At 43.7% G+C, this 8,952-nt stretch overlaps 1 protein-coding gene and 1 long non-coding RNA gene across 3 annotated transcripts in view; one reads left to right on the top strand and one right to left on the bottom strand.

The window, feature by feature from the left end:
• LOC142257011 (uncharacterized) overlaps positions 1–7,045 on the bottom strand; it is a 45,182-nt gene extending 38,137 nt beyond the window's left edge. For both annotated transcript variants that reach the window (XM_075329058.1, XM_075329059.1), the window contains exon 1: positions 6,962–7,045. The gene's annotated coding sequence lies outside the window, so the exon portion shown is untranslated. The remainder of the gene's footprint in view (positions 1–6,961) is intronic.
• The window catches only part of LOC142257012 (uncharacterized), a 61,219-nt gene extending 53,604 nt beyond the window's left edge, over positions 1–7,615 (top strand). The window contains exon 3 of the long non-coding RNA XR_012727588.1: positions 7,595–7,615. This is a non-coding gene — a long non-coding RNA (uncharacterized LOC142257012). The remainder of the gene's footprint in view (positions 1–7,594) is intronic.
• The last annotated feature ends 1,337 nt before the right edge of the window (positions 7,616–8,952 follow it).

Genomic DNA, 8,952 nt, shown 5'->3' with positions numbered 1-8,952 from the left:
GGGGCTCATCCAGGGTGGGGACTGTGGGGGCACTTCTAGGATGGGGGCTATGGAAGTCCATGGCTTATGATGGGGCATATCCACGGTGGGACTGTGGTAACGGTGGATGGGACATATCCAGGGTGGGGATTGGGGGGGCCACATCTGGGATGGGGGGCTATGGAAGTCCATGACTTATCATAGTTCTCTTTCTCGAAGTCTATGGCATTCGCTCACATACTGCGCTGCTATCTCCACTGCGCTCTCTTCTTCCCCCAGCAGGATATATATTTTCTCTTCCTCCTTCATGGAGCTGAAATCCGGGAAGAGATGGGAGAGTCTCCTGAAGTGAGTGTCCCTCACTGCTGAGTATTTGGTGCAGTGTAGCAGGAAGTGGGTTTCATCCTCCACGGCCTCCAGGTCACAGTGTTGGCACAGTCTGTCCTCCCTGGGCTTGTAGCTCTGCTTGTGTCGGCCGGATTCGATGGCTAGACTGTGGGCACTGAGTCTATATCGGCTCAGGGTCCTGCGGTCTCTGGGGTCCGGGATTTTCTCCAGATACGGGGCCAGTCTGTAGTCTCTCTGTAGTCTCTGGTACGTGGTCAGTTTCTGTGAGGTGTTGATGTCGGTCCTCCAGTCACTGACATACCTCTCCTGGCCCTCGTCTACCATCTTCCTGATTCTGGTTCTTGTCAGGCTGCTGTGATTGGTTATTTTGTCCAGTTGGGTTTGGGAGGGCTGTGCCCAGGGTCCTGGTTCATCTGGCCCACGTATATATATCAGAGCTTTGTGGTGATGGGAGTTTGGATTGCTACTCTGTAGGTGAGCCTGAAATGATAGTGACCTCTTCAGAGCTGCTAGGTGTAGAGGGAATCTGCCCAGCTCAGCTCGACAGGCACTGTTGGAGGTGCTTCGATGGACCTGGAGAAGGTGCTTACAGAATTCCAGGTGGAATATTTCTGTTGGGCTGGAATCCCACCTTGACCAATCTGGGTAAGTGTGAGGGCCCCAGACTTCGCTGCTGTACAGGAGGATTGGGGCAATGATGGAATCGAAGATTTTTAGCCAGACCCTCACTGGTGGCTTCAGATGATACAATGTCCTTCGGATGGCATAAAAGGTTTTGCAGGCCTTGTTTTTCAGGGTCTCTATGGCTTGTTTGAAGCTCCCTGACTGGTGAATTTCCAGGCCCAAGTAGGTGTATTTGTCTGTTCCTGTTAGAGTGTAGCCGTTTAGGACAAATGAAGGATGCTGGTCAAATCTTCTTTTTCTCTTCTGGAACACCATGATGTTGGTTTTCTTTAGATTGATCGGTAGTGCCCATGTGGAGCTGAATTTCTCCAAGATTTGTAGGTTGTCTTGGAGACCTTTCTCGGTTGGTGACACCAGCAGTAGGTCATCTGCATAGAGCAAGAATTTCACCTGGGCATCATGGAGTGTGAGACCTGGAGCAGGTGAAGATTCTAGAGCAGTAGCCAGCTCATTGATGTAAATATTGAAGAGCGTTGGACTTAGGCTGCAGCCCTGTCTGACTCCTCGGCTCTGCTGGAAATAAGCCGTTCTTCTACCGTTCACACTCACGCTGCAGAGGTTCTCGGTGTAGGAGCTTTTGATGACATCATAGGTCTTTCCTCCTATTCCGCTTTCCAGCATTTTTAAGAACAAGCCCGGGTGCCACACTGAGTCAAAGGCCTTTTTAAAGTCTACAAAGCAGGCGTATATCTTCCCATGCTTTGTGTTGTGGACGTGGCTCTGAATGAGACTGTGCAGGGTGTAGATGTGGTCCGTGGTGCGGTGGTTTGGCACGGACCCTGCTTGGCTTTTGCTCAAGACATTGTGCTCGGTAAGGAAACTGATGATCCTTTTGTTTAGGATGCTGTTGAACAGTTTTCCCAAGTTACTGCTGACACATATGCCTCTGTAGTTGGCAGGGTCATACCTGTCCCCACTCTTGTGGATCGGTGTAATGAGTCCTTGGTTCCAGGTACGAGGGAAGTAACCAGCACTCAGCACAATGTTGAACAGTTTAACCATTGCAGCTTGAATTTCTGGTGGGCTGTACTTCAACATCTCTGGGGGGATTCCATCCAGACCACTAGATTTTTTACACTTTATGGAAGTGATTTTCTCTGCAACTTCCTGTAATGTAATTGGTGTGTCCAGTGGGTTTTGGAAGTTTTTGATTTTCTCTTCCATTGCCTTTAGTTTTGATGTTATGTTTTCCTGCTCTTGGCTTAGTCCTTCTTTTGGGATGTCTTTGTAGAGGTCTCTGAAGTACTGGAGCCAGATGTTGCCATTTTGGATATGGGTGTCATTCTTTTTCTTGCTCTTTGTGTCCATGTGGTTCCATATTTCCCAGAAGGAGTTGTCTTGGAGGGCGTCTTGGAGTTGGCTAAGTTTGGTAGAGATGTAGCTCTGCTTCTTCCTCCTGAGGATGGTTTTGTACTGCCTTTGTATGGTGTCATAGGCTTCCCTCAGGTCTGGGTTGTTGGGGTCTCTGTGTTTATTGTTTGAGGCTGTTCTCAGGGTCTTTCGGACGGCTTTACACTCTTTGTCAAACCAACCATTGATCTGCTTTTCTTTTGGCCTCTTGTAGTTGACTTGTTTGAGGTCGGACAATTTGGCCATGGTGTGGAATATTTTGTTGAGGTCTTTTGCAGCTTGATTCACTCCTTCTGGGTTTGACTTATACTTGTAGCTGTAGAAGTTGTGGAGCATCTCCTGTAATTCCGGTCTGTTGGGAGCCTCTTTATATTTTATTTCTGACGTCTTGGACCATTTATAGGATGGAGGTCGGTTGTAGAGGCTGCTCTGCTGTGGCTTTTGTGTGGATGGTTTCTCTGTAGATTTTATGTACAGGAGAAGTTGGCTGTGGTCTGACAGGTGCGTTTGTGGGGTGACTATGAAGGCGCTAATATTTGCCGGGTCCATATCTGTAATGGCGTAGTCTACTACACTCCTTCCTACATGGGAGTTTAGTGTGTATCTTCCCAGTGAGTCTCCCTTTGTACGTCCATTAAGAATATGAAGACCTAAACTTTTACATAAGTTCAGGAGCTTTTTGCCACTTTTGTTGACTGTACTGTCATAGCTGTTTCTCTCTGAGTGTTCTGAGTCGTGACTGTCATTCTCTGCCCCAAATATGTAGATGTTTCCATCTGTGGTCAGAAAGTCTTTTTCTCTCCCTGTTCTTGCATTGAGGTCTCCAAAGATGAGAACTTTGCCCAGGACCTGATAATGGGTGGCTTCTTCTTGTAAGATCTCAAAGCTGTCTGGATTGAAGTAGGGGGACTCTGGCGGTGGTATATAGGTGGTGCAGAGGTAGACATCGGACTGAGAGGTGAGGATGGAGCTGCTGATTCTGATCCATATGTGGCTGCCTCCTCTCTTCACTGGTGTGATGTACTGGTGGAGCTCTTCTTTATACCAGATCAATATTCCTCCTGAGCAGCGGCCCTGTTTGGTGTTTTTATTTTTAAGGGCAGGGACAGAGATTTCTCTGTATCCGATTGGCACCAGAGATTCGTTTTCAGCTCTGGTCCATGTTTCCAGGAGGATCTGAATGTCTATATTTTTCAGTCTTTGAATAAAGTCGGGGTCATTTGTTTTACATCCAAAGGCCGAGGTGCTCAGGCCTTGGATGTTCCAGCTGCTGATTGTGAATGAGGTCATTTTTTTTTTTTTTTCTATTATACCTCATGTGTATATACCTTGTAATGAGTGCGGCTGTGTAAGACACTCTGGATTTACGACTGGTTTATAGGTGTGTTAGTTTCCTGCACAATGTGCTGAGCAGGGTTCTAATCTCTTCCATATCTCTGCCCTGCATGTCTCTGTGTGGGGCTGATGGTCCCCTCCATGGTGGTCTCCTCCTCTGATGGCCCGATGTTGGGTGAAGGGCTTTGTTTCTGGCCTCCTGTGATGAAATTGGGGTTTCCTGTCTTTTTATTGTTGGGGGTCTTTCCATGGGTTTGTTGTTGTTGTTGAGTCCAGGCATGGGGTCTCTGTTTAGTATAATGTCCTTCAGCTCTTTGGCCAGTAGGCTGACCCCTTGTTTGTTTAGGTGCTTGTAGTCATAGAGGTGTTGGTGATTTATAGAGGGGTGTTGTGCCAGGATCACGTCGGGCACAGCCTTGATTCTGGTGGTCAGGTCCGTGTTGATGTTCTGGATAGTTTGGCTTGATACATCATTTCTTGGGAGCAGAGATGATAGAATTATTTTGCTGTCCGGGAATTTTAGTTTTGCCGTCTTTGCTAGTTGGGTCAGTTGTCCTGCGATCTGCTGGTGTTGGTCTGGCAGATTGTTTGTTCCTGTGTGTATAAAAATATGGTTTGGGCTTGTAAACCGTGGGGTATTGATGACGGCTGTCACCTGCTCAATAGTTGCACAGCGGATTTGTTTGACCCTTTTGCCTGGGAATAGTCGCAGTGTATTCAGGTATTTCCCATTTGAGTCCATAATTAGGATGGTATCAAAACTTTGTGAGGTCACGGGTGGGGTACGTGGGTGAAGCTGGGGGTCTGTGCTGGAGATTTTGCTGGTGGCTGGTTCTCTTCTCTTTTCTGTTTTTCTGGTTTGTAGTTCACTTATGTTATTTTCAGGAGCATTCATACTGTTGGAGCTATTTGGTATCTCAGTGTCCTGGCCAGTGGAGGCCATGGTGTCTGTACTGGTGTTAGTTACCATAGCTCCCTCCTGGCCAGTGGGGGCCATGTTGTCTTCACTCCTCTGTGTTTCTATGGCGTCCTCCTGTTTCAGGCGTCCAGGAGTCTTCAGCTCTGTTATCTCCAGTCTCAGTCGGGCATTTTCTTGCTGCAGTTCACACATTTTGCTTCTTATTTCCTGCAGGGCCACCCTGTATTCACATCTCAGTTTGTTTATCTCTTTCATTACTTGGTCATTTGCATTTCTGTCACCAAGGTTTCTTTGAAGTTCTTCTTTAAATTGTATAAAGTCTCTTTCTAGTTGAGATAAACAGTCTCTGAGGGTCTCGGGTGAGGGGTGTGAAGTGTTGGGGGCTGCAGTTCTGTCTCTGGAGGTCTCTGTAGAGGTGATGGTGGCTGCTGGGGTTTGTTGTTCTTTGCAATTTTGTGCCTGGAGTTTAATTTGAGAAAAGCTGTCTTCAAATTTCTGTAAGTTTTCCTCAGTCCCTTGTACCATGATTGTGCCATTATTATACACGTTTATGGTCAGTGAGTTGGTCTCGTCTTCTTTTTGGTTTCTAGTTCTGATCTGCCGGCCCCTATTAATGCCGTTCTTGTATGTATGCTTATATTGTTTGCACAGAGCGGTGTGCCAGGCTAAGGGTTGGTCTGTGAAAAATAATAAATTGGTTTTTCTTTTATCTTTCTCTTTAGAGGTAAAATCAGTAAAGAGGGTCTCTGGATCTTCTCTAATCTTTGCATGTTTTATGGCTTTTTGCGCATGAATGCTTTTCTGCCCTTCAGAGTATGTGATTTCCAGAGTTTGTGACCCCCTGGTGTCCCGTGTCTCCAGCTCTGCTCTCTGCCCAGTTACTTGTATTACATTTATATCTTCCATTTTTATAGTAATCCTTATTTATCAGAGATGTAATTACAGCACTGTCTGTAGGTTGTGGTATGGATGGAGGATGGTCCTACCTTTTGGATGTGCAGATCTCTGGGAGTCAGTCTGGAGTCCTCCTGTTGTATGTGATCTGTCCTTCAACAGGTTTTTTCTTATGTCCTTTAAATCCTCTATTTCCTCTTTTTTCATAAAAATCTTTAGTCCAGCTCAGTCCAGCTCACTTTCCTCTTCCACGGAGTCCAATTTTTCCAGGTTTTGTCTTACTGTTTGCTCATTACAAGGTATAAATGATGAAAAACTCAGGAGCTCATCTTCGATGCTGCTTACTCCTAGGAATGGTGGGCGGGATCTATATATATATCCCTCTATCTATCTATCCCTCTATCTATATATCCCTCTATCTTGTATCTATCTATCTATCTATCTATCTATCGATCCCTCTATCTATCCCTCTATCTATCTATCTATCTCTCAAACTATTTATTTATCTATCTATCTATCCCTCTATCTATCCCTCTATCTATCTATCTATCTATCTATCTATCTATCCCTCTACCTATCTATCTATCCCTCTATCTATCCCTCTATCTATCCCTTTATCTATCTATCTATCTATCTATCTATCTATCCCTCTATCTATCTATCCCTCTATCATGTATATATCTATTTATCTATCTATCCATTATCTATCTATCTATCCCTCTATCTTGTATCTATCTATCCCTCTATCTATCTATCTATCTATCTCTCAAACTATTTATCTATCTATCTATCCCTCTATCTATCTATCTATCTATCTATCTATCTATCCCTCTATCTATCTATCTATCTATCTATCCCTCTATCTATCTATCTATCCCTCTATCTATCCCTCTATCTATCTATCTATCCCTCTATCTATCTATCTATCCCTCTATCTATCTATCTATCTATCTATCCCTCTATCTATCTATCTATCCCTCTATCTATCTATCTATCTATCTATCCCTCTATCTATCTATCTATCCCTCTATCTATCTATCTATCCCTCTACCTATCTATCTATCCCTCTATCTATCTATCCCTCTATCTATCCCTCTATCTATCTATCTATCCCTCTATCTATCTATCTATCCCTCTATCTATCCCTCTATCTATCTATCTATCTATCTATCCCTCTATCTATCTATCTATCTATCTATCTATCCCTTTATCTATCTATCTATCCCTCTATCTATCTATCCCTCTATCTATCCCTCTATCTATCTATCTATCTATCTATCTATCCCTCTATCTATCTATTGATCTGTCTCCCATATGAAGGCCTAGATCAACGCCATCTTGTGACAACGCCTTTAAGGTTTTAGTCTTGTGACCCCTTCTGTAGCAGGCGCATGGTGACCCGCTTTTTTGCCCTCCAGCCCGATGCAGGTGATCGGTGAGCAGACCACTTACCGTCACTGGTGTCCTCGGATTTTTGCGACCTCCGCTGTCACGTCTTCACTTGTCAAAAGCAAAAGCACGGTAAACTTTCGCTTCCTGCTTTATCGCAGGGAGGACTTTGATTTCGTCACTCCCCATTTAAAGGAACATGTCTCACTGATCTCTATAATAAGATACAACAAATCATTTCCCAGCAAATTTTCCAGCTGAAAATACAAGTAGCTGTCGTCTACATGGGAATGTTTTCCTTTAAATCTTTAAAGACATGTTTGTGTTTTCAAAATAAATACAGAACCCATATTGTGCTCACATAATACCGTTATACAATGTCACATAATAATGCCAGAAGTGCCTGCAAAACCCCGAGAAAGTAGAGTTAAAACCTAGAATATAAACAATGAATAGACACCTGCAGTAAGTAAATAGGTAACAGAACATGTAAAAAACATTGGATACTTAGTTAACACTATTTTGATCAAAAGAGCCTAAAAGTCATCCCACGACGAGAAGCTGCATCCAATCTGTACCTCTAGTATTTCACTTTGCTAGGTGTCATTAGACCTCAAAATCAACAGGGGGGGGGGGAATTTTTAGTGGGTGTTTTGACCGCATTAGTAAGTTGTTTGAACTTTTCTTTTTTTGCAGATTTCACAGCTGAGTGTTATACTTGAGTCTGGCTCAAAATTAAGGTAAATTGAAGTTCAGGCCACACGTTACGGTGAAAATGAAATTCAGCAATTGTGTTCAAAATGACAAATGTGTAATCGATAAAATGGCAACACTTGATGGAAATTGTCTCGACAACCACGTGTATATAAAAACTTCTCTTCAAAGAAGGACGAGTAACAAATTGCATTTGGTGGGGTCAGTTTGGACCCCATGGCTGTACCTTATATCTGAAAACAGTAGTCCTAAAACAAAATTATGTTTTCCTTCAAAGCCATGGATCAATGCAAACATTTTTGACATTTGCATCCAAACTAGTTTTTGTAAAAGCCTTTAAAAACAAAGGAATGGAAGTATAAAGGCTATTAACATTCTATGTGTCCAGCAATAATCAACTGCTTTAGACCTATGTTCCTGATAAGTTTAAATATTCACCAGTATCCAGAGGTAAAGAGGTTTCATGTGTAATTAGACTTTATCTAATAAGTCTGTAGACGCTCTATGGGTTGATCTGAAAGATTTACCGAATTCTTATGAATTTTGGATAAAATGTAGAAGATTTGGCCAGGGGAAAAGTGGTCTAGTTCATAGCAAAGCTGGAGAAGATGTGATCTAGTCCATAAGAGAGCTGAAAAAGAAGTGGTATGGTCCATAAGTAAGCTGTTGAAGAATTGATCTGGTACACAGGAGAGCTATAGAAGAAATGGTCTGGCCTATAGGAGAGCTTTTGAAGAAGTGATCTGGTCCATAAGAAAGCTGGTAAAAAAGAGGTCTAGTCTATAGGAGAGCTGAAGAAGTGATCTGATCCATAGGAAAGCTGGAGAAGGAGTGCTCTGGTCCATAGCAAAGCTGGAGAAGAAGTGGTCTTGTCCATAGAAGAGCTGGAGAAGAAGTGGTCTTGTCCATAGGAGAGCTAGAGAAGAAGTGGTCTGGTCCATAGGAGAGCTGTTGAATAAGTGGTATGGTCCAAAGCCGAGCTAGAGAAGGAGTGGCCTGGTCCATAGGACAGTTGTTGAAGGACTGGTCTGGTCAATAGAAGAGCTGAAGAAGAACTGGTCTGGTCCATAGAGAGCTAGAGAAAAAGTGGTCTGGTCTATAGGAAAGCTATTGAATGATTGGTCTAGTCCATAGGAGAGCTAAAAAAGGAGTGATTTGGTCCATTGAAGAGCTAGAGAAGGAGTTGTCTTGTCGATAGGAGAACTGGTGAAGTAGTGAGCTGGACCACAGGAGAGTTTGAGAGAAAGTGGTCTAGTCAATAGGAGAGCTGGTCAAAGAGTGGTCTAGTCTATAGTAAAGCTGGAGAAGAAGTGGTCTTGTCCATTGGAAAGCTGGTGAAG

The sequence above is a fragment of the Anomaloglossus baeobatrachus genome, chromosome 11 (assembly GCF_048569485.1).
Source record: "Anomaloglossus baeobatrachus isolate aAnoBae1 chromosome 11, aAnoBae1.hap1, whole genome shotgun sequence".
NCBI lineage: Eukaryota > Metazoa > Chordata > Amphibia > Anura > Aromobatidae > Anomaloglossus > Anomaloglossus baeobatrachus.
This window is presented reverse-complemented; position numbering and strand designations above follow the sequence as displayed.